This window comes from Podarcis bocagei, assembly GCF_964188305.1.
Source record: "Podarcis bocagei genome assembly, chromosome: 6".
Lineage (NCBI taxonomy): Eukaryota > Metazoa > Chordata > Lepidosauria > Squamata > Lacertidae > Podarcis > Podarcis bocagei.
Window position 1 is genome coordinate 91980949 of NC_138130.1, and position 26255 is coordinate 92007203.

Below are 26255 nucleotides of genomic sequence, written 5' to 3' on the forward strand. Positions count from 1 at the left end.
TTGGGGGGTGGGAAGTTGGTGACTGCCTCTCAGTAATAGTCAGGAAGATATCTGCCGTTGATCTACCAGTAAGTCTCCCTTCCAGCCCTTCAAAATGGCTGAAGTCCCCTCACTTTTGCTCTCATGATTTGTGATTTAAACTCAGGAGGAGGAGGATACCTGTTGGCCCATGATGTGTTAGAAGGCAAGGATTCCCAAAGTGATATCCAACTTCAGATGTTGTTGGATCCATCATCCATCACCGTTGGCTATGCTGGCTGATGGGAGTTGGGGAGATCCAACATCTGCAGGGCACCATCTTGGCTTCCCCTGGTATAAACTTCACAACAGTATGCCTGTCAGGTCATAATCTTCTTTGACTCTGCTAACTGATCAGAATGCTGGCGGATGGGATGACCATGCTCATTCATTTCTCAGAATTGCAAATAAAGCCCTCCATCCCACAATGGGGAAAATACTACTACTACTACTAATAATAATAATAATATTTATACCCCGCCCTCCCCAGCCAAGACCGGGCTCAGGGCGGCTAACACCAGGTATAAAAAACAATTGATTAAAATACAACTTAAAAACAAGATTAAAATACAACATTAAAATGCAGCCTCATTTCAGTAGAAACTCAAATCAAAAACTTTTTGGGTGATGAAAACGTCAAATCTTCACAAAGGCCAACTATCCAGACTGGTCCCATGTGGGCCAGAAAAAAGCCAGGGAAGTCCCCAAATAGGAGTTCCATCACAGAAAGAGAAAGGAAAAAGGAAAAAGGAAAGAGGGGGAGGGGATCAAGTTGATTCCAAGCCAAAGGCCAGGCAGAACAACTCTGTCTTACAGGCCTTGTGGAAAGAAATAAGATCCTGCAGGGCCCTGGTCTCATGAGGCAGAGCGTTCCACCAGGCCGGAGCCAGAGCTGAAAAGGCCCTGGCTCTGGTTAAAGCCAATCTAACTTCCTTAGGGCCCGGGAGCACTAGGGTGTTGCTATTTATGGACCTTGAGACTCTCTGTGGGGCATACCAGGAGAGGTGGTCCCATAGGTACGAGGGTCCTAGGCCATGAAGGGCTTTAAAGGTCAAAAGCAGCACCTTAAATCTGACCCTGTACTCCACCGGGAGCCAGTGCAGCTGGAAAAGCACTGGGTGAATATGCTCCCATGGCAGAGACCCCGCGAGGAGCCTCCCTGCAGCATTCTGCACCCGCTGGGGTTTCTGGGACAGCTTCAAGGGCAGCCCCGCGTAGAGCGAATTACAGTAGTCAAGCCTGTAATTGCTTCTGGGTTTCAGGAAACCTCAGGAAGGAGAAGTGCTCTTGAGCTCAGGTCCTGCTTCCAAGCTTCTCACAGGCATGTGGTCAGCCACTGTGAGAACAGGGTGCTAGACTAGACAGGCCCCTGGCCTGATCCAATAGGCTGTTCTGGTGTTTTTATGTTCCTATGGCCTTAACCAAGCCATTTGTCTCTTAAGTTTCCTGTCCCTAAATTGGTTACACAGTGGGTTGCATGTGATTGGCTAACTCTGGAATTCTCCTGTAGGCCAATCAGGTTGTGGATTCACTTCAATCTGGAGCTGGATTGGGTGGTTCCTGCAGACCAATCATACTGCTGCATTGTTCTAGGACCAATCAGACTGCTGCATTCTGAATCCTATTGTTCTAGGACCAATCAGACTGCTGCATTTTGGATCCTATACATAACAGCAGGGTTTGCCTATGAGGACAAAACTACTGTTGTTACTCCTTTTGCAAGCTAAAAAAAAGGAATGATAGCCCCTGTTATGGACTGATGGTTCATGATGCAGTATGTTTACTGAAGCTAAGCAGGTCTGGATCTGGTCACTGCCTGGATGGGTAGACCACTGGCTTGAGTTCCATGGAGAAAAGAGAGACAGGATTTAAAGGTATCAAATAAAGATATTCTGGAACAGTGACAATGAATCACTTGCCTCTTCTGATAAATGGCACAAATTGAACTGACCTGCAGGAATGTATTTTCCTTTGAGTGATGATGAGCTGCTTGCTTTCAACCACTGATGTTCTGCCACCAGAGCAATTTGGGAAGAAAGCACCTCCTCTATACCTTACCAAAATGCTGACAACAATGTAGAAAACTCAAAGCAATAAGACCCCAATGAAAAGAAACAAAAGCTTTCAAATGCTTAGACGTCTCTAGGATCCTTGCAATGCATTCCTCCCCTCCTGGCAAAGCAATGGAAGCTCTTTGTTGATCTTTAAATGATGTTCCTTTCATCACTTTGCTCTCTCTATATAAAAAGCAATTCCTTCCTCCCCGCCTCCCAACAGCAGGATATTAAAATTGATATTTGAAAAAAAAGGAGCGCATTTCTCGCAACATTTCTTCCGCAGAGTTTGTGGGATGAAGGCCAAGTCAAATCTGCAGTGGTTTTCTAACTGTATTTGTAATAGGAAAGCTCTTAATAGTAGGTTTTTGATAACTGGGCAGTAATGGGTATGGGGAGCTTTAACTGGATCGCTGCTTGCTTGCCTGCTTTTATGAAAATAAAAGTAATATACACCACTTTGCCCCATATATGCCCACTCAACCCCTTTGATCTGTGGACCTGGCATTATTAGTAGTGCCTCATAATACTCAGCCTGCAGTCGTGTTGGAAACTGGTCATTTGGTGTGGTTGGCACATAAACTTTGGAACTCCCTGCCTATTGACACCAGGCAGATGCCCTTGTTATATACCGTATTTTTCGCTCCATAAGACGCACCAGACCACAAGACACACCTAGTTTTTGGAGGAGGAAAACAAGAAAAATAATTTGAATCTCAGAAGCCAGAACAGCAAGAGGGATCGCTGCGCAGTGAAAGCAGGGATCCCTCTTGCTGTTCTGGCTTCTGGGATAGCTGCGCAGCCTGCATTCGCTCCATAAGACGCACACACATTTCCCCTTACTTTTTAGGAGGGAAAAAGTGAGTCTTATTGAGCAAAAAATACTGTACTCTTTTGGGTGCCTGCTTAAACATTTTTGTTTAGGCAAGTCTACCCACACAGAAGTCAGCATGTTTTCATCCCTTTTACTATTAATTTTAATTAATGTTTTAAATTGTTTTAACTGTTGTTGTTTTTACTGATGATTTTAATATTTCTTGTACACCATTTGGAGATCTTACTATAATCAAGAGGTATAGAACTGTTGTTCAGTAAATAAATAATAACTTGCTTTTAAATTTTTTAATGCACTTATCCATCCATCCATCTGAATTTTTTATAGAGAACACCTCAGAGGTCATCTACTCCAACCCACTGCTAAACACAGAGTGCAATCCCTGGTAGATAATCACACCACACTTCATAAACATATGTGGCGTTTGCCCTCCCAGGTGTGTGACATCATACTGGGTTCATAGGGAAAGGGTTAACTAATTGTAAAATGACTAACCAATGGGAACCCAGGGGGCAGAGTTAACTGTGTATATGGTTTAAGCACAGAGGTTTTTTGGAGGAGTTAGATTTAGGGTGGTTGAGAAGACAGTCTGGAGTTGGAAGAGACAGAGAAGATAAGTCTGTGGGTTGGGCTAGTCTGGTGTGAGAGAGGGAGAGAATTTGTTAAGAGGAGTCAGTCAAACAGCTGAGATAATCAGTCAGAAGGTATTAGGAAGGTATAGGCCAGTAAAGAAACTAAAGTTAAGATACTGGCAGGAATATTATCTGAGAAACCATGAACTTATTAATGTTTGTAAAATAAACTTGTTTTTTTTGTTTGTTCACTTTTAACAACTGACTGGGCTCAGTGTTTTACCAGAGACCAACTGGTTGGTGGCAGCGGGGAAGCGAGCACAGTGGTGGCACAGGGATCACTAGACCGTTAAATATCCGGGTACCCTGTGTGATCACCACAACATCCAAGGATGAAGACTGTACCTCTTACCATTACGAAGTTCCTCCTAATGTTTATCCAAAATCTGCTGGTCCTAGTTCTTCCCTCTGGTACAACAGGAGACAAGGTTGCTTCCACATATTTGTATTTAACACACTTTTATACCACTTTGCCAGCCATGTTTCACCGCAAACAATCCTGGGAACTGTAGTTTGTTATGGGCACTGAGTGCAGTTAGAAGACACACACCCCCCCACACATGCCGCCACAGTTACAATCCCTATAGTCAATTCCTTTTCCAAAGGACCTCTGGCAATGGCAGGTCTGCAAGAGATATACACCAGCTCCCTCAGCCAGTAAAGCAAGATGAGTGTCGCAACCCCAGAGTCGTCCGCGGCTGGACCTAATGGTCAGGGGTTCCTTTACCTTTACCTAACAACTCCCAGTACCTCTAAGGAGCTACAGTTTCCATATTCATTTGGGGGGAGCCATGGCTGTTGAAGTGATATGAGTGTTAGAATTCCTGCTCCATGACTGCAGTCATGGGATTTTTGTCTATCACATGACGGTGTATGTTTTGACTCCACAGAGTGGGAAGTGACGGAGACAGGATGTTTGTGTTACTGTGTTCCGTGAAGTGGGACTATTGTCCTTTGTTCTTTTCCTCTTTGCTGCCTGATGCTAGAGAGAGAAGGAGCCTTGTTGCAGTGCTCCGTGTGTGTTTATATGTAAATAAAGTAGATTAGCCAAAATGCTGAGTTGCTGAGGTCTGTCACATGCAATGCGCAAACTCTGCGGATCCCTAAGTGTGCCGGTGTCGGTTGGCATCAGTCGTTGTGATGTTTGGGCTGAAGAAAGCTTTTGAAGCTCCCGAACGATTGACCAGGAGGGAGAGAACATGCCAGTCGGGCATGTGTCTCTGCCAGGGTCCTACTCGAGTGTAGGCTGAACCCCTGACAATGAGAATGCCATGGTGCAGGTGTGACCCAAGTCTGCTCCATCTACTGTGGGACAGCCCCTCAGATATTTGAAGGTAGTTAAAATGTCCCGCACAACCACTGCCTGAATTCTCTCCTCCAGCCTAAACACAGTCCAGAGTTTCAAATGCCTCGTCTTGCTTCCAAAACTGGAATGGTGCATTCAGAGCCTTCTGCTCATAGCTTAGGGTTGCCATATTTTGAAGAGCAAAAAAGAGGACGCTATGACGGCTCTTGTTTTAAGTACCCCTACTATATGTAGGCTATAGAAGCTGTGATATATTGCTGGGGGAGGGGGGCAGGAGAAGAGAAGAGGAAAGCAAGTCTTCAACCAGCAGTTATGTCTATGTCTCATCCAGAAAGTATAGCCAGACACATTTTGGCGAATTTTAAAGATGTCCACCCAGACAGAAATTTTACCCCTGACAAAGATGACATGTCCTGGAAAAAGAAGCATAGCTCGCTGCACCTCTGATGGTGCCTGGTTTTGCTTCTAGCCCCCCCTCCCCAGTATGTGGCCCTTGGAAAGTTGACTAGAAGGAAATGTGGCCTCTGGAAAGGCTGAAAAAGGCCCAGCACCTCTGTTTTATGCATCCTAACAAGAACAATTTACAGGTGTAAGGTGGAAGCATGCCCCTGATTTTTAATACAGAGGGATGGTGAAAATGCATACAATATTGGCTATGCTTTAAAAGTACAACGTCCCCATGGTGGAAGATACTCAGTATTTCCATTACGGTGCCTCCTTGTACCTTTTCCTATGCAGGGTTATGCCCCAAATAAATGTAGCCTTAATTAAACTAGTTCCCCTTTCTTTGTAGTGAATGCATATGCAATTTCGTTTTGTTTTGAAAGATTAAAATATAGATTATGTAAAGCCAGTCCCAGTGGGGAGAAGAGACATCTTATTGCCAGCTGATGTGGAACAAAATATATGCAGAAGTAAGTTGCCATGAACAACAGCAACAATGGAAATCTGCCGGATACATTAATGGAGAACTACAACTTACAGTTGTCAGCACACCAAAAAACAGAGAGATGCTAATATCTAGAAGTGAAACTCTGCCCTTACCATTATATCCTTCTGACCGTGAACAAAACATAACCAAGTATAGGACCAAGATGAGGACTGCGGAGCAGAGAGCGAGTCCTGACATGATAAAGGCTCTGTGGTTGAGTGGCCCCCGAGTCCAGGAATTGTGTATGGCAGCCTGTTCTAGATGGGGTTGCACCCTCCCTTAAGAAACAGGTATACAGCCTGAGTTTACTCCACATCCAACACTGCTGACGGAGACACAAGTAGCCTCCATTGTGAGAGCCACTTACTAGCTTCTGCTGGTTCATCAGCTACGACCATTCTGGGATGAGAATAGGCTGGTCATGGTGGTAAACCCATTACTCCCAAGACAGATAACTGCAATGGGCTCTACTGGTGGTTGCCGTTGGACATGGGTGGGGAACCTACACTCTTGTAGATAATGTTGGGATACAGCTCCTAATGGTTGGCACCCATCTGTCTCAGGAGACAATGGAGTGCTCATCTGAGGATGAAGTCAAACCAATATGTTAGAGATGACCTCTCTGGGGTGCAAGGCTGGGCAGTGTGTATGGAGGTCCTGGGCTGCTCAGGTGACAAGACCCCGTTCTTGGCCTTGCTCACGTCATCTAAAGGAAAGCAGAACAGTACGTTTGGCACTAACTTGGCTGCAGGAGCTGCTGGAAGGAGGCATACAAGGCGCCACCCAACCATCTTAGGGACTCCACTCCAGATCTGTGTCGGGTTTACACCTTAGCCTTTTCTTCTCCCAAAGATGCCCTGCAAGGCAGTGGAAGTTCAGGATCAGAGTTCTCCTTCTGCTAGACAGGCCACCTTCCCAGCTGGATGAACCCCATCTGCCCCCTCACTTCTCTCTACAGCACATGCAGAAACTGCCTTCTTGATTATTGGGCCCACAGTTGATCTCATCTGCCAGAGCCTGTCTTTGCATGCAGGCAAAGTCTCTAAGTCACTGAAGGTTTGAGACACCTGGTTTATCTGGCCAGTGGAAGCCATTCCTAGGGTGAGGCCGCTGTCTCATGCTGGCAGCTTCTAGGAGCCACAGGTAAGAGCTGAGTGCAAGGTGGGGGACCAAAGGTGGACGAACTACCCCAGAAGAAGCACGACCTGTCCCACACCAAGGTACTACCTCTCCCCTAACACTCCATACATACCATACAGTCGTGTGATAGACAACAATCTCATGACTGCAAACACAGAGCAGGAATCCTAACAGGGAATTGGGATCCAACAGTGTATGGAGGACACTGACACCGGAGAAATATATTTTCAGAGCCCACCCTGTTTTTTGTGATTCTATATATTTATTTTTTGTACTGGTAAGTTTTCAAACTGTTTTTAATGTTGTACAGTGGTGCCCCGCAAGACGAATGCCTCGCAAGACGAAAAACCCGCTAGACGAAAGGGTTTTCCATTTTTCGATGCGCTTCGCAAGACGAATTTCCCTATGGGCTTGCTTCGCAAGACGAAAACGTCTTGCGAGTCTTGCGATTTTTTTCGCCCCCCCTTTTCTAAGCCGCTAAGCCGCTAATAGCCTTTTAGCCGCTAAGCCGCCAAGCCTTTAATAGCCCCTAAACCACTAAACCGCTAATAGCGCTAATCTGCTAAGCCGCTAATAGGGTTGCTTCGCAAGACGAAAAAACCACTAAACGAAGAGACTCGCGGAACGGATTATTTTCGTCTTGCGAGGCACCACTGTATCTTAAATTGTTGCAACCTTAAATTGAAAGCGGGGGGCAGTAAAATATATAACTTCACCATCATCATCATCATGCTGACCTATTGTCCTGCTCTCACCTTCCTCTTGCACGCTGATTGTTGCCAAATACGCTAGATCTTTTCATATCCCAAATCTTGGAAGCATAATATAAAGTACCCAAAGCCACAAATATGTGCTTGATATACAGTATCCAATAATCATAGAATTGTAGAGTTCGAAGGGACCAGAGTGTCAACTTGTCCAAACCCCTGCAATGCAGGAACCTTTTGCCCAAACTCACACTCCTGAGATTAAGAGTCTCATCCTCTACCAGCTGAGTCATCTCAGTTCTCTTCTGTTTCCTGATTAGCAAGCAACAGCATGCCCTCCAACATTTCTCTGGTGACAATAGGGACGTCCCATTCCATCATGATAATTTTGCTGTCTATACCCCACACATCTTACTGGGTTGCCCCAGCCACTCTGGGCGGCTTCCAACATATATAGAAACATTAAACATTAATAAAATAATAAAATATTAAACATTTTAAAAAAACCCTTCCCTATACAGGATTGCCTTCAGATGGCTCAGAGGTTGGATAATTCCATACCCTTCAACATTTCTCCAATGAAAATAAGTGCATCCTAATGAAAAGTGGGATCAAATCAGAAACCGGGACAGTTTCTCTAAATCTGGGACGTCCCTGGAGAATAGGGACACTTGGAGGGGTCTGCAACAGGTCCACAGTGCTGCAGGTGTTTTCTCTGTTTGCATACTCTCCTAACCTACCACAGGTGGTAAAATAAACAATCCTCATCTGTCCATTGTTAACTGGGGCTTTAAGCTCCCCCACGCAGATAAAGCTACTCAGCTACCGCCTCCCAAGAAGATCTCATTCAGCATTAATAAAGGTGATTATAATGACTCTCTGTTGCCACCTTGTGTCTCAGGGTAATTCCATGAAAATGTCAACCTACAGACTCATTTTTCATTTATATACAGCAGGGATGGCAAACAGGTAGATCGCAATCTACTGGTAGATCGTGGGGTGCCTGTGGTAGATCGCGGTAGATCGCAGGACCCCTTCCACCCCCCCAACAACTTTGAGCTCCCAAAAAAAGTTCAACAACGTTGACTTCTCCCAAAAAAAATCTCAAAAAAATTGACTGCCCCCCAAAAGCTCAGCAACTTTGATTTTGACTTTCTAAAAAAAGCCCAACAACTTTGGCCAATCCAGTGGGTAGATCACCGCCAGCATTTTTATAGCAGGAGTAGATCACAGTCTCTTGCAAGTTGAACAAGCCTGATATACAGTATATGGTCAACATGTTCTATATCAATTTAAAGACAATTTCCCAAAGTTTCATTACCTGACAACAGTTTCTTTAAAATGACATTGTACTCATGAGTAAAACAAGAAGAGGCATGACATGCAAAGTGACGAAAAATTTCCTCTACTATTTTTCTACACTCCAGTTAAAGTCATCCCTAAAATAATATAGAATCTGTTTTAAAATGGAAAATCAAATATTGAAAGATACGAACACTTACTTCCCGCCCCCCCCAAAAAGCTGAAAAGCCATATCTTGATTGTGTTCATGTGAACGTAAGCAAAGTGTTAGGTATTGCTAAAGGTATTGCCCAGAAGTGAAGATCTTACTTTGCTTCTGTGCTATACCCACATTTTGAGAGGAGTGTACAGTGGTACCTCAGGTTACGTACGCTTCGGGTTACATACGCTTCAGGTTACAGACTCCGCTAACCCAGAAATAGTGCTTCAGGTTAAGAACTTTGCTTCAGGATGAGAACAGAAATCGTGCTCCGGCGGTGCGGCAGCAGCAGGAGGCCCCATTAGCTAAAGTGGTGCTTCAGGTTAAGAACAGTTTCAGGTTAAGTACAGACCTCCAGAATGAATTAAGTACTTAACCTGAGATACCACTGTACATGACTGGTCCTCCTTCCATAACTGGTCTTCCCTTCCATAACTTTGGGAGAAGATAGACCCTGGTCTGTCCTCTAGGCAGTGGTCCTGGGTGTGACAGTAGCTCTTTCCCCCATCTGTGAAACGTCATGGGGCATGCCACCAAATCTCACAGCAGCCACAAATTTAGCAGGCTGTTACCTGAATCAAACCACTCTTTTTGCAGCCTCTGCTTTCCCACCAACCACCTGCAATGTAAGCATAACATCAGCCCACCTTGCAAGGTCGTCGTAGTGCAAAAATGCCAATGAAGTGCTATGACTACTCAGAAAGCGCTTCATTAATTTAGAAAGATTAATAACTGCCAGAATAGCAGCAATCCCAATCTGCCCTCTTAACGGGCACAGTCAAGTCCTGAAGATGAAGAATATCAACAGGCATGGCAAGTGATAACCCTGTTGGCATGCAACCAAGGAAATTGGCAGGCTCCCAGCTGGCTCCAGCCCACTGGCCGGTGTGCCGGACGAACTCCAGTCCCTTGGTACAGCATGAATCTGCGACCTGAGCTTCAGAAGCTAGGGCACACTACTCAGCAGAGTAAACGCTGCGCAGCAGAAGTAGCAGGAGAGGCTGTGTGAACATATTTGCAAGCAGTTTATTCAGCGTACATCAGGACAAAAGGAAACATGTCTGATCTCCTTCATGTCCAAAGCAAACAGCAAAAGCTATACACAAACGGCAGTTCCCAGCAAGCTGTGCTGGAGTGTAAACAGTCATGTGACACACAACAATCATGCCTGTTCCTTAAGATGGAACGGAATATTCCAACAAACCCTTGCCCTGAGGAAAAGTTGTAGATCTGTAGCTGAGCAACTGGAATCCTGTCTATAGCTCTGGTGGCCTCACCTCACAAAGGGTATTGTAGGGTTGGGAAAAGGTTCACTGAAATAATCAAGGGGGTGGAGCGATTCCCCTATAGCAGTGGTTTTTGATCAGGGTGCCGTGGCACCCTGGGGTGCCTTGAATGATGGTGAGGAGGGGTTGCAGGCAACACCCCTCCTCTGATGCCCTCTTGAGTCTCTGCCTCCCGAAGGCTTGTACAGCTGTTTATTGCAGCAGCCCTGGCTGTAAGTTCTGCAGGCAAATGGTGCCTCTGGGAGGTATTTTTCTTTGGGGTGGGATGGGGGGCAGCTCAGAGACTAGAGATGGCAGCAGCTACTGCCCAGAGGACTCCCAAGGAGAAGGGAGAGGAGGAGTAGGAGGAGGAAGAAGAGGAGGAGGAGGAGGAGGAATTTGGATTTGATATCCTGCTTTATCACTACCTGAAGGAGTCTCAAAGCGGCTAACATTCTCCTTTCCCTTCCTCCCCCATAACAAACACTCTGTGAGGTGAGTGGGGCTGAGAGACTTCAGAGAAGTGTGACTAGCCCAAGGTCACCCAGCAGCTGCATGTGGAGGAGCGGAGACGCGAACCCGGTTCCCCACTACACCACACTGGAGGCTGAGGGAACACTCCACAAGGGAGGGTGTTTGAAAAAGGGTGAGAGGCAGCCAGCTCTTGAGGCAAGGGGTGACATAACAGGGCTCCTGAGCCCCACAGGGGTGCCATAGAAAGAATGCAGTTGGTCAAGGGAGCCGTGGACTCAAAAAAGTTGAAAACCTCTGTAAAGGGTGCATAGTTTTGGGGACTTTTTGGTTTAGCTAAAAGGAGAGTAAGAGGGGCCACGATGGAAGTTTATAACTTCCATAGGTGTGGAGAAAGTGGACAGATACTTTTTTTCCTCCAGGGGTGGCACGCCCCAGGGGTCCCAACTTTCATAAAATATGGGGGGCCCACATGCATTGAATGGCAATGCCCATCAATTTGGGGGAGCAGTCCCCTCAAATATTTTAGGGGGGGGTTGCTCTAGTTATCTCCCTCTTGGACTATTGCAATGCGCTCTATGTGGGGCTACCTTTGAAGGTGACTCAGAAACTGCAATTAATCCAGAATGCGGCAGCTAGACTGGTGACTGGGGGCGGCCACCAAGACCATATAACACCAGTCCTGAGAGATCTGCATTGGCTCCCAGTACGTTTCCGAGCACAATTCAAAGTGCTGGTGCTGACCTTTAAAGCCCTAAACGGCCTCGGCCCAGTATACCTGAAGGAGCATCTCCACCCCCATGTGTTCAGCCTGGACACTGAGATCCAGCGCTGAGGGCCTTCTGGCAGCTCCCTCACTGCGAGAAGTGAGGTTACAGGGAACCAGGCAGAGGGCCTTTTCGGTGGTGGTGCCTGCCATGTGGAATGCCCTCCCAGCAGATGTCAAGGCAATAAACAACTATTTTACTTTTAAAAGACAACTGAAGGCAGCCCTGTTTAGGGAAGTCTGACACTGTATTGTTTTTAATATTTGGTTGGAAGCCGCCCAGAGTGACTGGGGAAACCCAGCCAGATGTGCGGGGTATAAATAATATATTATTATTATTATTATTATTATTATTATTATTATTATTATTATTATTATTATGGGAACTTGACCCCAAGGAGTTGGCTCCTATGCTATTCCCCTGCGTTGGCTTCTGACTTGCCGGATGAGGCTATGACAACCAGCCTGCACTCAACAACAGCTCTTAGAAAATCGAGCCCTTTCTGTACCTAATAACTACAAAAAGCAGGCACATTACCCAGCATGTGCTTGAGGAGTCAAGTGCTGTTATGAGCCTCTGCTAGTCTTAACCATCTGCTCCTTTGGGGAAAAGGGCCTTAAAAGCCATCGTCTGTTGGTATGCCTCATCTTTATAACAATGCACTGCAGATTGGTAAGGTGAGTAAAAGTACGGGTGCAATGGAAAACTGATTCAAGCAAACTCTCTCCTAAAGCTTTGGCTGGAAAGTCTAGCAAATTCATGGAACAATAACCTCAAAGATCCCAGGCTCAAACTTGCTTGCAAAGAAAACCCTTGTCTGCCTCTCCACGAGAGTCAACATGATCCCAGGATTTGAACCAGACAAATACCTTTGCATTATGTCGCTCGTTATCTTCTCTGCTCAAGCAGAATGCAAGGGACAAAATATATGTGACTGAGCAGCAAAATAGTCTGGCCGTAATGATGAATGGGGCAGAGCACAGCTTAAGGAGGCAACACAGAGTGACATTGATTCCTTATTTATAAGATGTAATGGAGGTGCTGTTTGTAAGGTGGAAAAAGAGGCCAGCTGGAAGAACGGTTTAACGGCAAGTGAAGGATGTCAACTGGACTCTAAATAAGAAACGATGCGGCAATGTGAGGAAATGATGATGACCGTATGTACGGAACTGATTTTAAGAGACTGAGTTAAATCTCCATCATTCTGCCCAGACACTGAGGTCCACTGCGAGAAGCCAAGTTACAGGGAACCAGGCAGAGGGCCTTCTCGGTAGTGGCACCCGCCCTGTGGAACACCCTCCCACCAGATGTCAAAGAGAACAACAACTACCAGACTTTTAGAAGACATCTGAAGGCAGCCCTGTTTAGGGAAGCTTTTAATGTTTACCAGATCACTGTATTTTAATACTTTGTTGGAAGCTGCCCAGAGTGGCTGGGGAAACTCAGCCAGATGGGCGGGGTATAAATAAATTATTATTATTATTATTATTATTATTATTATTATTATTATTATTATTATTCTGTACCAAGGGACTGGAGTTCGCTTTGCACACCAGCCGGTGGGCTAGAGCCAGCTGGGGGCTTGCCAATTGCCCCCACTTGTGAACAGTCCCCAAACGGAGATGATTATTTTTTTAAAAAAAAGTCAGGGCAGCAACGTTTTCCCATAAGAAATATCCCAAAATATATACTGGCGCAATACTAGTTTGGGGCAATGCTTTTATTAGGCCAACCAAAAATGTCATAAAATAATGTTCTTTAGAACTGTTCATCAGTCTAATCAGGGTCACCAATGAAAGCAGGACTTGAGTGCAATGGCATTCAGAAGGAAGGCAAGAAGGAAGCAAGAATTTCTAGCCTGCAAACTTTATAAGGTAAAGGGACCCTGACCATTAGGTCCAGTTATGACCGACTCTGGGGTTGCGGCACTCATCTCACTTTATTGGCCAAGGGAGCCGGCGTACAGCTTCCGGGTCATGTGGCCAGCATGACTAAGCCGCTTCTGGCGAACCAGAGCAGTGCACGGAAACGCCGTTTACCTTCCCGCTGGAGCAGTACCTATTTATCTACTTGCACTTTGTGCTTTCGAACCGCTAGGTTGGCAGGAGCTGGGACTGAGCAATGGGAGCTCACCCCGTCGCGGGGATTCGAACCACTGACCTTCTGGTCGGCAAGTCCTAGGCTCTGTGGTTTAACACACAGCGCCACCCGCGTCCCTGCAAACTTTATAACTTAAGAATAAAAAAACATTTGCATACCAGGAACTTGTGGGGCCTCAGGAAGAAAGTCGTTTTAAATGGAAGCACCATATAACTTAAAAAGAGAGACACCCTCCCCCACAAAATAATATAGATCCTTGCAAGTACAGACAGTGCATGTGTCATTCATACTTGAACAGTACTCTCCATCCCAATGACCAACACTTTTCCTTTTACTCACCCACATATTAAGGGGGGGGGGACCCTGATGATTGTCACTGATCTCTAGTGAATTGTGTCCAGCCGGCTCAACAGAAGTAGGATTGCAGCCAACACCTCTTTGTGTAGCAACCAAGGATAAAATATATTCTGGCAGCCGTCCAGAGAAAGTTGTGCACAGTTAAAGCTCACTGAAATGGATTCCAATAGGATGAAAGCACACTCTCTGGAAGGCAGCCAGGATGCGCGCAACCAAACTTCAATGCGTTATTCATACAGCTGCATTTCCATTGTATGTGGTGCTGAAACTCCCCGCTGCTAAATCTTGCTACAGCCCAACTGGGAAAAGGAAGAAGCAGATGAAAGAAGACTACATGGGCTTCAGTTGGCTTAATATTATTCTAGTGTGGCCACTTGCAGATCCCCAGAAAATAGGAAATGCATTGCTGAAAAACGAGGACACAGATTTGGGTAAAATTTGCCTGTGCTGATTTATATGGACGGATGCAGAATGTTGACATCTCAGCCAGGAAACAGTTGGTGGTCCCCAGAAACAGGTATTATGAAGACATAGTCATCATAGCTAATAGCCAAGAGAATAGCTTCATCTTCCATGAAATATAACATCAAACGTAACAGGCCAGTCTAAGAATTCAGTCCACTGACAGCCAAAGGAATGAATTCCTCACTTGAAGCATCATCGTTGCAGAAGTTTTGGGAGCAATTTTTATCATCAGTTCCACACTACCATCTCCAAAAAGAGATAAAGATTGGACAATCTGTGCTTGTTTCTTTGAGTGAAGTTTTAATTCAGCTCTATCTTGGGCAAAATTATTTCTCCTTCAGAATTAGACACAATGAAAGCGCCAATTTCTCCCCAAGCCCCACTATTTCAAAAGATCAGATATTACTCCACATCTTACAAAAGAGGTTAGATACATTTATGTAACCAGCAAAGTGCTGCTGATTCATACCAATTATTGTATGCAATGGCAAGAAAAGCTTTCAGATGTTTAAATACAACCCTCTTTGTAAACGCTTTCCTTCCTTCAACGCTACTCCATAGGCAGATTTGCAACTATAGCACCAGTTAAACAAACAAACAAAGAACATATGAAGAGCTCTGCTGGATTGGACTCAAATAAGCAAGCCAAAAAGATAGATGAGTTACAGGCGGTCTATGTTCCTCTGGTGACAGTTAAAATAAATAAATAAATAAATAAATAAATAAATAAATAAATAAATAAATAAAATAAACTAATCAACATAGAAAGTATCCTTATTTCGTTTTGTTTCTCCGTGCCTCATACTATAGTGTTGTGTTTCAGTCAATGCCAAGTTGTTGTTTAGTCATTTAGTTGTGTCCGACTCTTCATGACCCCATGGACCAGAGCACGCCAGGCACTCCTGTCTTCCACTGCCTCCCGCAGTTTGGTCAAACTCATGCTGGTAGCTTCGAGAACATAGTCCAACCATCTCGTCCTCTGTTGTCCCCTTCTCCTTGTGCCCTCAATCTTTCACAACATCGGAGTCTTCTCTTCTCATGAGGTGGCCAAAGTATTGGAGCCTCAGCTTCAGGATTTGTCCTTCCAGTGAGCACTCAGGGCTGATTTCCTTCAGAATGGATAGGTTTGATCTTCTTGCAGTCCATGGGACTCTCAAGAGTCTCCTCCAGCACCATAATTCAAAAGCATCAATTCTTCGGCGATCAGCCTTCTTTATGGTCCAGCTCTCACTTCCATACATCACTACTGGGAAAACCATGGCTTTAACTATACGGACCTTTGACAAAGGCAATGCCAAGTACCATACCCTATACCCTATCAAACCATTTGCAGGCATGTGCATCTTTCCAATGCAACCCCAGTTCCACACACACTGTCATAATGAGGTGATTTATCAGATTCTTACAAGGGAGAAAAGGAGGAGAACAGAGCTAAGCTTGGTTATAATAATAATAATAACAGCAACATTTTTATTATTCATACACTTTGCCCCAGCGCTCCCAACAGAATATTAAAAGCACAATAAAACATCAAACATTAAAAACGTCCCTATAGAGGGCTGCCTTCAGATGTCTACTAAAAGATAGCTCTTTATTTGCTTGACATCTGATGGGAGAGCGATCTACAGGGTGAGCGCCACTACCGAGAAGGCCCTCTGCCTGGTTCCCTGTAACTTCCCTTCATATTGCATTTCAATATCTCTGTGGAGGAGATCTTTAAGGATCACAAAAGATTCCTGCCAAAATTTCTGTGCTTGTGGTCATTCCCACTGCTTTTAATATTGGATTTATGAATTGTTGTAAGCCACCCTGGGACCTCATAATGATTGATGATTGCTGTTTCCCTCACCCCTATGTTTTTAGTTGTTTCTAAGCGATGACAAACCTAGACAGCATCTTAAAAAGCAGAGACATCACCTTGCTGACAAAGATTTGTATAGTTAAAACTATGGTTTTCCCAGTAGTGATGTATGGATGTGAGAGCTGGACCACAAAGAAGGCTGATCGCCGAAGAATTGATGCTTTTGAATTATGGTGCTGGAGGAGACACGACTAAACGACTAAACAACAATTTTAGCTGTAAGCTGCTTGGAGGAAAAATGAATGAATGAATGAATGAATGAATGAATGCATTCGAAATCTAAATATCAACAAAAAATAGATGAAATACAGCACAAGATCAATACCAAATAAAAGCCATCTCTGGGCAAATGAAAAGGTATTCTGTTGGCACCACGAAGACCTAAAGTTCAAAGCCAGGTCAGTCTCTCTGGGGAAGTCATTGCACAAAGGCGGGGCCATACAACCCTCATCCATCTCCAGACACATGGAGCAAATAAAATAATGAGTAAAGACTTGTGTGTTTATAGGGATAACTGCCAAACATTTTTACTCTGGCTGCATTAGATGGCAGATGGTTGAATCACTAGTCATCAGAACACATTATTTTGTCCCAACAGCATGACTACACTAGTCCAATGTTGTGCAGGGCAAGAGACAGAGAATCTAGTAAAACTCCCAAACAGTGTGTCACAAGAGAACCAGTGTATCTGAAGAAGTGTGCATGCACATGAAAGCTCATACCAAGAACTAACTTAGTTGGTCTTTAAGGTGCTACTGGAAGGAATTTTTTTATTTTGACAAGAGAACTGTTAGCAAGCAAAGAGAACACATTTAGCAGCGATTTCCATAAACCAGAGTGTCCACTCCCCAAGGAGGTTCCTTGCTGCCTCTCTCCATGATCCGCAGTGCTCTTAGAATCATAGAACTGTAGAGTTGGGTGGGACCTCAAGGGTCACCAGCCAAACCTGGAGCAGTCATCTGAAGGGATCCTTTGTGCCGACATCATTATGTATTTAGGGAAGTTTTATACAGCCACGAGATACCTAGCCATCAGGGATTGGGGATGCACAGCACGCTCAAGACCAACTGGTGAATCTCCGTGACCTCCTCTTACATGCTTTCCATGTATGAATGGTTAGGGTCATTGGAGCCCTGTTCACACTGCGAAACTGAACCACCTGCACCCGGAAAGGAATCACTGCTCCTCTGTCCAATCTGGAGGCATGCTCCATGACTCGGCCACGGCGAGGAAGTGCTTCACTGAGCGCAGGTAGTTTTGCACACCCTGAAATATTTGTGTGCCTTTTACTAGGGAGGCGTGGAGGGTGGCAACACGAGAACGGGCCTCTTCAGTGGTGGCTCCCCTTTTGTGTAATGCTCTTCCCAAGGTAAGGTAAAAAGATAAAGGACCCCTGGATGGTTGAGTACAGTCAACGGCGACTATGGGGTGCGCCACTCATCTCGCTTTTCAGGCCGAGGGAGACGGCTTTCATCCGGCCTAGGACCCACATATCTATGGGACCGCCTCTCCTGATATGCCTCGTGGAGGACCTTAAGGTCCACAAATGACAACACCTTGGAGGTCCCAAGTTGCAAGGTGGTTAGATTGGTCTCAACGAGGGCCAGGGCCTTTTCAGTACTGGCCCCGACTTGGTGGAACGCTCTGTCACAAGAGACTAGGGCCCTGTGGGACTTGACATCTTTCCGCAGGGCCTGCAAGACAGAGCTTTTCAGCCTGGCCTTTGGTTTGGACTCAGTCTGACCCTTATGTTTCCCTCCCCTTATGGTTTTGATCTACTATTAAAATGAGGCTGCATTTTAAAGTATATTTTAACCTGTATTTTAAATTGGTTGGGTTTTTTTTAATTGTAATTTTACTGGTGTTAGCCGCCCTGAGCCCAGCTCTGGCCCCGAGAGGGCAGGGTATAAATAATAAAAATTATTATTATTATTATTATTAATAATAATAATATTATTATCCTCAGACAGCTTTCCAGGTCATGTGGCCAGCATGACTAAACCCCTTCTGGCACAACAGGACACCGTGACAGAAACCAGAGCGCATGGAAACGCCGTTTACCTTCCCACCATAGCAGTACCTATTTATCTACTTGCACAGGCATGCTTTTGAACTGCTAGGTTGGCAGGAGCTGGGACAGAGCAATGGGAGCTCACCCCGTTACTGGGATTCAAACTGCCAACCTCCTGATTGGCGAGCCCAAGAGGCTCAGTGCTTTAGACCACGGCACCACCTGCGACCTTTTTTTTCATCCCAAGGAAGCTCACTTGGCATCATTGCCATTTCCTCCCTGTGCTAGTTCCAGGTTGCTCCAGCACTTGGGTCTAGAAGGTCCCCTCCTTAGGAAAACAGTCCAGCTTTGCATCTAGCTGACCCATCCCTTGCCCTATTCCACTCCCACCGTCCGCAATGCCCCATATCAGGCTCTTAAAAGTTCTCCAGCAGTAGCATGTGCAAGCATGTCACTCTGCTTGCAACAGGTACTCTGGAAACCTCTGCAGCTGTGGGAGAGGGACATCTCTACAGCATCCCTGTGAGCAATGCAGACAAAGGGTCAGGATTGTTCTCTAGGTATAGATCCAGTCCTCTGTTTTTAATCATCTGTGTGAACTGCCTTCTGTTTTTGGGTGTGGGGTGTTGTTGTGGGGCTTGTCTTGAATGATGGTCAGAAGAAGAAGAAGAAGAGGAGGAGGAGGAGTTTGGATTTGATATCCCGCTTTATCACTACCCTAAAGGTAAAGGTAAAGGGACCCCTGACCATTAGGTCCAGTCGTGGCCGACTCTGGGGTTGCAGTGCTCATCTCGCTTTATTGGCCGAGGGAGCCGGCGTACAGCTTCTGGGTCATGTGGCCAGCATGACTAAGCCACTTCTGGAAAACCAGAGCAGCACACGGAAACGCCGCTTACCTTCCCGCTGGAGTGGTACCTGTTTATCTACTTGCACTTTGATGTGCTTTCGAACTGCTAGGTTGGCAGGAGCTGGGACCAAGCAACGGGAGCTCACCCCGTTGCAGGGATTCGAACCGTCGACCTTCTGATACACAAGTCCTAGGCTCTGTGGTTTAACCCACAGCGCCACCTGCGTCCCATCATGACCCTAAGGAGTCTCAAAGCAGCTAACAATCTCCTTTCTCCCCCCCCCACAACAAACACTCTGTGAGGTGAGTGAGGCTAAGAGACTTCAGAGAAATGTGACTAGCCCAAGGTCACCCAGCAGCTGCATGTGGAGGAGCAGGGAATCAAACCCGGTTCACCAGATTATGAGTCCACCGCTCTTAACCACAACACCACACTGGCTCTGTGTGGCAGGCACACTGGAAATCAAATAAACACAATCCAGAATCTGGACTCCTTCCAAAAGCCAATGCCTTTCTTTCCTGCCAGAGCCTGATGCCGTTTCCAGGCAGGTTTTGTTGAGAAGTTACTCAGCTTCTGAAATTATCTCGAGTTGGATGCCTTTGCATGCTCTCTCTCTCTCTCTATTCTAAATTGCTCTTTCAACTCCAATGAAATCTACTTCTCTTTTACCTTCCAGCAACACTTATCCCTCCCCGCGCATCCTCTCCAACTTTCTTTGCTGTTTTCGAAACTGTCATTCTCTGACTCATTTCTTCCACAATACAAATAGGCTCTAATTTTGCTCTTCAGAAATAATTTTAAAATGCCTTTCTTTGAGAACCACCTGCATTTTTTCCTCTGCACCTCCTTCTCTGCTTCCATTTCCAAAATGGATGAACTCCCTCTGCACGCAATCTGGAGGAATTCTAAGTGCATAGCTGACTATTAATTCTTAGGCTGATTCATGGGAGCGCTTGATGATTCACCACCTGATGACTGGCAGCTGAGGCTAAGATCTACATACGCAGCAGAAAGAGTGTGTTTTATTGTATGTAGAATGAGTTGACAGGCTGGATTGTACCACTTCAGGGCGCCTGAAAATAGAAAACCAGCAAATTGGAGAGGAAGAGAAATGAAACGACGACCGCAATCCCTGATGAGCTAGCTTTCTTCTTGCAGGGATCAGTTGTTGCTTTGATATGGAAGAGTATTAGAAAGGAAATGCATGCATGCATTTATCTGAAGTGCAGAACTGCAACCATGGCAGGGAGGCGGTGAGGGAAAAGCCAAACCGCTCCCTGAATTTCAGTTTTCACCTAAATAACTAGCTTTTTTAAATAACTAGAGAGCCAGTGTGGTGTAGTGATTAAGAGTGGTAGTCTCGTAATCTGGGGAACCGGGTTTGTGTCTCCGCTCCTCCACATGCAGCTGCTGGGTGTCCTTGGGCCAGTCACACTTCTTTGAAGTCTCTCAGCCCCATTCACCTCACAGAGTGTTTGTTGTGGGGGAGGAAGGGAAAGGAGAATGTTAGCCATTTTGAGACTCCTGAAGGGGCGTGAAAGGCGGGATATCAAATCCAAACTCTTCTTCTTCTTCTTTTTAAAAAATTGTGTTTTACAGGGGAAAGCATGCACAGAGTATTCTACTACACCGAACCCCAAGAGAGCAAGCCTAGGCACAAGAAGCTGTTGTGAAGCAAGCCAGTATAAGCTGAGTTACACGAGATCCAAACTCTGTTCAACAGCAAGACTGCTGCTCTGCCTAAACCTGCCAGAGGGAAAGCAAGCCTTCAAAACAGTGTTCAGTGCTGGGTTGCTAGGTCACATAACTAAGCTGATCCAGTCTAAGTCCCAGGGGTGACAACTTGAATAAAATATTGGGGGAGACCCAAGTAAGCACTGCATAATCAATCACATGAGGCACCATTTGAATGGCAAAGCCCACCAACTTGGTGTGGGTGTGGCCCCCGCAAATATTTTATTGGGGGGCCAAAGACCCCTTGGCCCCTAGGATTTGGCTTCAATGGGTGCTGCCATGACCCTGAACACCCCCTTTGGGGGGGGACTTAAACCACCCTCAGCTCAGCTGGGATGAGCAAGTAATGCCGGTGTATCTCGGGTTAAGAACTTAATTCATTCCAGAGGTCCATTCTTAACCTGAAACTGGTCTTAACCTGAGGTACCACTTTAGCTAATGGGGCTTCCCGCCGCTGCTGCTGTGCCACCAGAGCACAATTTCTGTTCTCATCATGAAGCAAAGTTCTTAACCCGAGGTACTACAGTGGTACCTCGGGGTACAGACACTTCATGTTACAGACGCTTCAGGTTACAGACTCTGCTAACCCAGAAATAGTACCTCAGGTTAAGAACTTTGCTTCAGGATGAGAACAGAAATCGTACGGCAGTGGCACAGTGGCAGTGGGAGGCCCCATTAGCTAAAGTGGTACCTCAGGTTAAGAACAGTTTTAGGTTTAAGAACAGACCTCTGGAACGAATGAAGTTCTTAACCCGAGGTACTATTTCTGGGTTAGCGGAGTCTGTGACCTGAAGCGTCTGTAACCCGAGGTACCACTGTATCTTTAGCTGAACAAGAGTTGGAAACTTAATGCTGGCTGAGCTGGGGATCATTTGGCTGATCCAGAGATCTGCTGCATCCTAATCTACTCATCCTTGCAGATCTTGCCGAAGGAATGCCCTCTGTGCAGTAACAACAGTTGATTAATTTTAAGCATATTAAGTCCTTTGAGTTTATGTTCTGGCTGCTCCGTATACCTCTTTAAGCCAATGATATGATATGATGTTATGATATGATGTATGATATGATATGACATTATAGCTATGGGCCATCCACTCACCTCAGGACCAGGGTTCGAAATTAGCAGGACGTAAGGAGCATTTGGCATCTAAAGATTGTCCGTTTGCGATCGCCTCAAAAAGTCTGGGTGCCATTTTCTGTGCCTGGCTGACACTCAAGGATTACTGAAATGTCTGTGCTTTGATAGACAATATGTTAGGGAGTTGAACAATAAAGAGTAAGGGTGTTTTGAAAACTGCAGTACCAATATTTTTTATTGTAAACACAAAATTTAACATGTATCAATAATTTATGTTAAAAATGTGGTATTAACAATGTGTCACTTATGTGAATTGCGTATTAGTTCGTGGTTATCAAAATAATAAATAAAATGTGTTGCTGCCCCCAATGGCAACCAGATGTCCTGTTTTGGCACCTACAACCCAGGTCCCAGGAGCCAGCTTTTCTATCCCAATTTCTTTCACTGCTCAGGACTCTACGGCCTCATCCTGCTATCATGTGTAAACCAGGTCCCTCATCCACTTTCCTATTTTAGCCTCACTTCTGGGCTGAACGTCTGCAGCAAAGCTAGACTCAGTCACACCTCATCTTCGAGTGTTCCCCATACATAAGAAAATGACATGTTTGCGTAGCCTTGCCTAAAACAAAAAAAAGGTTTCAATACAGAGATTTGAATAAAATTACTCTGATTTAAATAGAGATGGAATACATGGAGATGAGCTGTGTGCTTGCTCAGTCTGCTGCCCAGGTGAGAAGTGCAGATGAGCAGCTTCAAAAGCCCCTGCAGATCTTCCTCCTTGGTGGTCTTCATCTTTAAACAGGACTCAGACCAGACAGCTCTTCAGAAACGGAAGACCTTTCAACACGGGAATGGCCTCTGACAGCCCCTCAAGTTGAGCCAGGGTTCCCAAACTGTTGGTCTGCAGACCACCAGTGGTCCATGAGCTTCATCTGGGTGGTCCACAGCAAGTCTGTGAAGAACGACAGGAGCAGCATATATAAAAAGTGAGCGCTGCTGCTGTTGCATCATTCTAAGAACACCAGTGGTCAGTCTACAAGGTGAGCAGGATGGACTGGGAGTGACTGGGGTGGGGTAGAAACACCCTCGGAAGGTGTGGAGAGGATTAGCAGCAAGAGAGAGTGAGAATAAATGAAAACTGATAAAAGAAGCAGTGCAAATACAATTAAAAATCACAGAACACCTAGCACGTTTCATTACAGTTGCGACAACAGGCAGAAAAATAACCAAATAGTTCATCAAGACCTTCAGCAATTTTCATGGAGGGGGGTTTGGAAACCTGAAATAAAGGATTGTCCTTTGTAAAGCTAGAGATCTCCCTGGGCCCCAGCCAGTTTTAAGTAGCAAATAGAGTGGCCATGTGTCCTGATTTGCAAAGACCAATCCTATATGAAGGGCTGTTATAGGGCATTACCCTGTTCAAATCTAACTAGCCTTTTAAAGCAATTGCTTTCAGTCCCAAATGCATCTGATCTTAGAATCATAGTATTGTACATTTGGAAGAGACCACAAGGGCCATCTAGTCCAATGGAGGAATCTTTTTGCTCAGTGTGGGGCTCGAAGATTAACCGTCTCATGCTCTGCCAACTGCAATCAGCTCCGTCCAGATAAAAACTAAGAGGAGCTGAGGGGGCCAGTAGGAGCATGTGAGGCAACCAGTAACACATGCTTTAAGCCAGGAGCAGGAAAACTCAGGTTCAGTACAGGGACATAATAATAATAATAATAATAATAATAATAATAATAATAACAACAACAACAACAACAACAACAACAACAACAACAACAACAACAACCTTAAACCTTAACCTTAAAGGGTTGTTGCCTGGAAGAGGGGTTAATTGTTAAGCCACCTTGGGAACTGTAATTCTATGAAGGGAAAGGGGCTTCCTAACAACTCTCAGAACGCTTAACAAACAACAACAACAACAACAACAACAATTTATTATTTATACCCCGCCCATCTGGCTGGGTTTCCCCAGCCACTATGGGAGGCTTCCAACAGAATATTAAAATACAATAGCCTATTAAACATTAAAAGCTTCCCTAAACAGGGCTGCCTTCAGATGTCGTCTAAAAGTCTGGTAGTTGCTTTTCTCTTTGACATCTGGTGGGAGGGCATTCCACAGGACGGGTGCCACCACCGACAAGGCCCTCTGCCTGGTTCCCTGTAACCTCACTTCTCGCAGCGAGAGAACCGCCAGAAGGCCCTCGGCGCTGGACCTCAGTGTCCGGGCAGAACGATGGGGGTGGAGATGCTCCTTCAGGTATACCAGACAGAAGCCGTTTAGGGCTTTAAAGGCCCTGCAATGCCTTTCCACTTGACTCTTGAAACTCTCCCCAGGTCATATCCTCACTGCTCTCCACGCCAAACGTTTCTGCCAGACGGAAATACATCCTTGAGCTCAGACAATTCCTTTTGCTTCCCCAGCTGGAAGAAGGGGAGGGGAGTGTGTGTGCAAACTAGCCTACTGCGCAGGTGTGAAATTTACATAAATTGCCCCACCCACTTTTGGCCTTGGCCCCACCCACCCCTGGTATGTGGTCCTCAGAAGGTCACCCAGAATGGGATGGAAGGCTCATCCTTGCTATATATACACTTTGAAGTCCGGTAAAAGGGAATTACGTGAAAACAGCAAAAAGAACACCATCGTTATTTTATACGGCATGGGGAAATAGCTCACAAGCTACTCAAGTTCTGTTTCATGGCTTCCTCATCACCATCTCCTCCTGCTTCAAACACCCCTATGTTACTAGGCAATTGATGACTAAACAGTCACACGGTTGTTTCCAGACACAAAATTGCTTTTAGATTAAAGCAGTTTGTAACACTGGCACTTTCTCCACTCAGCTTGTATGGCATACGCTTTCCCTGCCCTCTTAACTGTCTCCAGTCCAGCATTTTCCAAAGGCCAGAAGAGGACAGGATCAAGCTGCAAACTTCCTTCAGGAAACATTGTACCACAGAGAGGGAAATCCTGTGTAAAGGTAGGTAAAGGTGAAGGTAAAGGGACCCCTGACCATTAGGTGCAGTAGTGGCCGACTCTGGTGTTGCGGCGCTCATCTCACTTTACTGGCCGAGGGAGCCGGCGTGCAGCTTCCGGGTCATGTGGCCAGCATGACTAAGCCGCTTCTGGAGAACCAGAGCAGCACACAGAAATGCAGTTTACCTTCCCGCCGGAGTGGTACCTATTTATCTACTTGCACTTTGACGTGCTTTCGAACTGCTAGGTTGTCAGGAGCAGGGACCGAGCAATGGGAGCTCACCCCGTCGTGGGGATTCGAACCGCCGACCTTCTGATTGGCAAGTCCTAGGCTCTGTGGTTTAACCCACAGCGCCACCCACATCCCTTTTAAAGGTAGGTAAAGAAAGGTAAATGATCCCTGGATGGTTGAGTCCAGTCAAAGGTGACTATGGGGTTGCGGCGCTCATCTTGCTTTCAGGCCGAGGGAGCTGGCATTTGTACACAGACAGCTTTCCGGGTCATGTGGCCAGCATGACTAAACCACTTCTGGTGCAACGGAACACCGTGACAGAAACCGGAGCACACGGAAACATCGTTTACCTTCCTGCCACAGCAGTACCTATTTATCTACTTGCACTGGTGTGCTTTTCAACTGCTAGCTTGGCAGCAGCTGGGACAGAGCAATGGGAGCTAACTCCATTGTGGGGATTCGAACTGCCGACCTTCCAATCGGCAAGCACAAGAGGCTCAGTGGTTTAGACCACAGCGCCACCTGCGTCCCTATCTGTATTTGCTGTACATATAATAAGGTAAAGGGACCCCTGACCATTAGGTCCAGTCGTGGCTGACTCTGGGGTTGCGGCACTCATCTCGCTTTACTGGTCAAGGGAGCCGGCGTACAGCTTCCGGATCACGTGGCCAGCATGACTAAGCCACTTCTGGCGAACCAGAGGAGTGCATGGAAACGCCATTTACCTTCCCGCCGGAGTGGTACTTATTTATCTACTTGCACTTTGACGTGCTTCCCCGTCACGGGGAATCGAACTGCTGACCTTCTGATTGGCAAGTCCTAGGCTCTGTGGTTTAACCCACAGCGCCTCCCATGTCCCGACAGTGCCACCTGCGTCCCGTTGCACCACCCGCATCCCCCACCAAAGAGCAAAGAGTTTTCCCAAGATCCTCTGACGTAGTTGAAATGTTTATATTAT

The 26255-nt window shown here is 45.9% G+C and overlaps 2 protein-coding genes across 2 annotated transcripts in view; both read right to left on the reverse strand.

Moving 5' to 3' along the window:
• Positions 1–26255, reverse strand: part of FAT3 (FAT atypical cadherin 3) — a 745081-nt gene that overhangs the window by 77832 nt on the left and 640994 nt on the right. The gene's annotated exons all lie outside the window — the stretch shown is intronic.
• MTNR1B (melatonin receptor 1B) overlaps positions 1–26255 on the reverse strand; it is a 38104-nt gene that overhangs the window by 5085 nt on the left and 6764 nt on the right. The window lies entirely within an intron of this gene.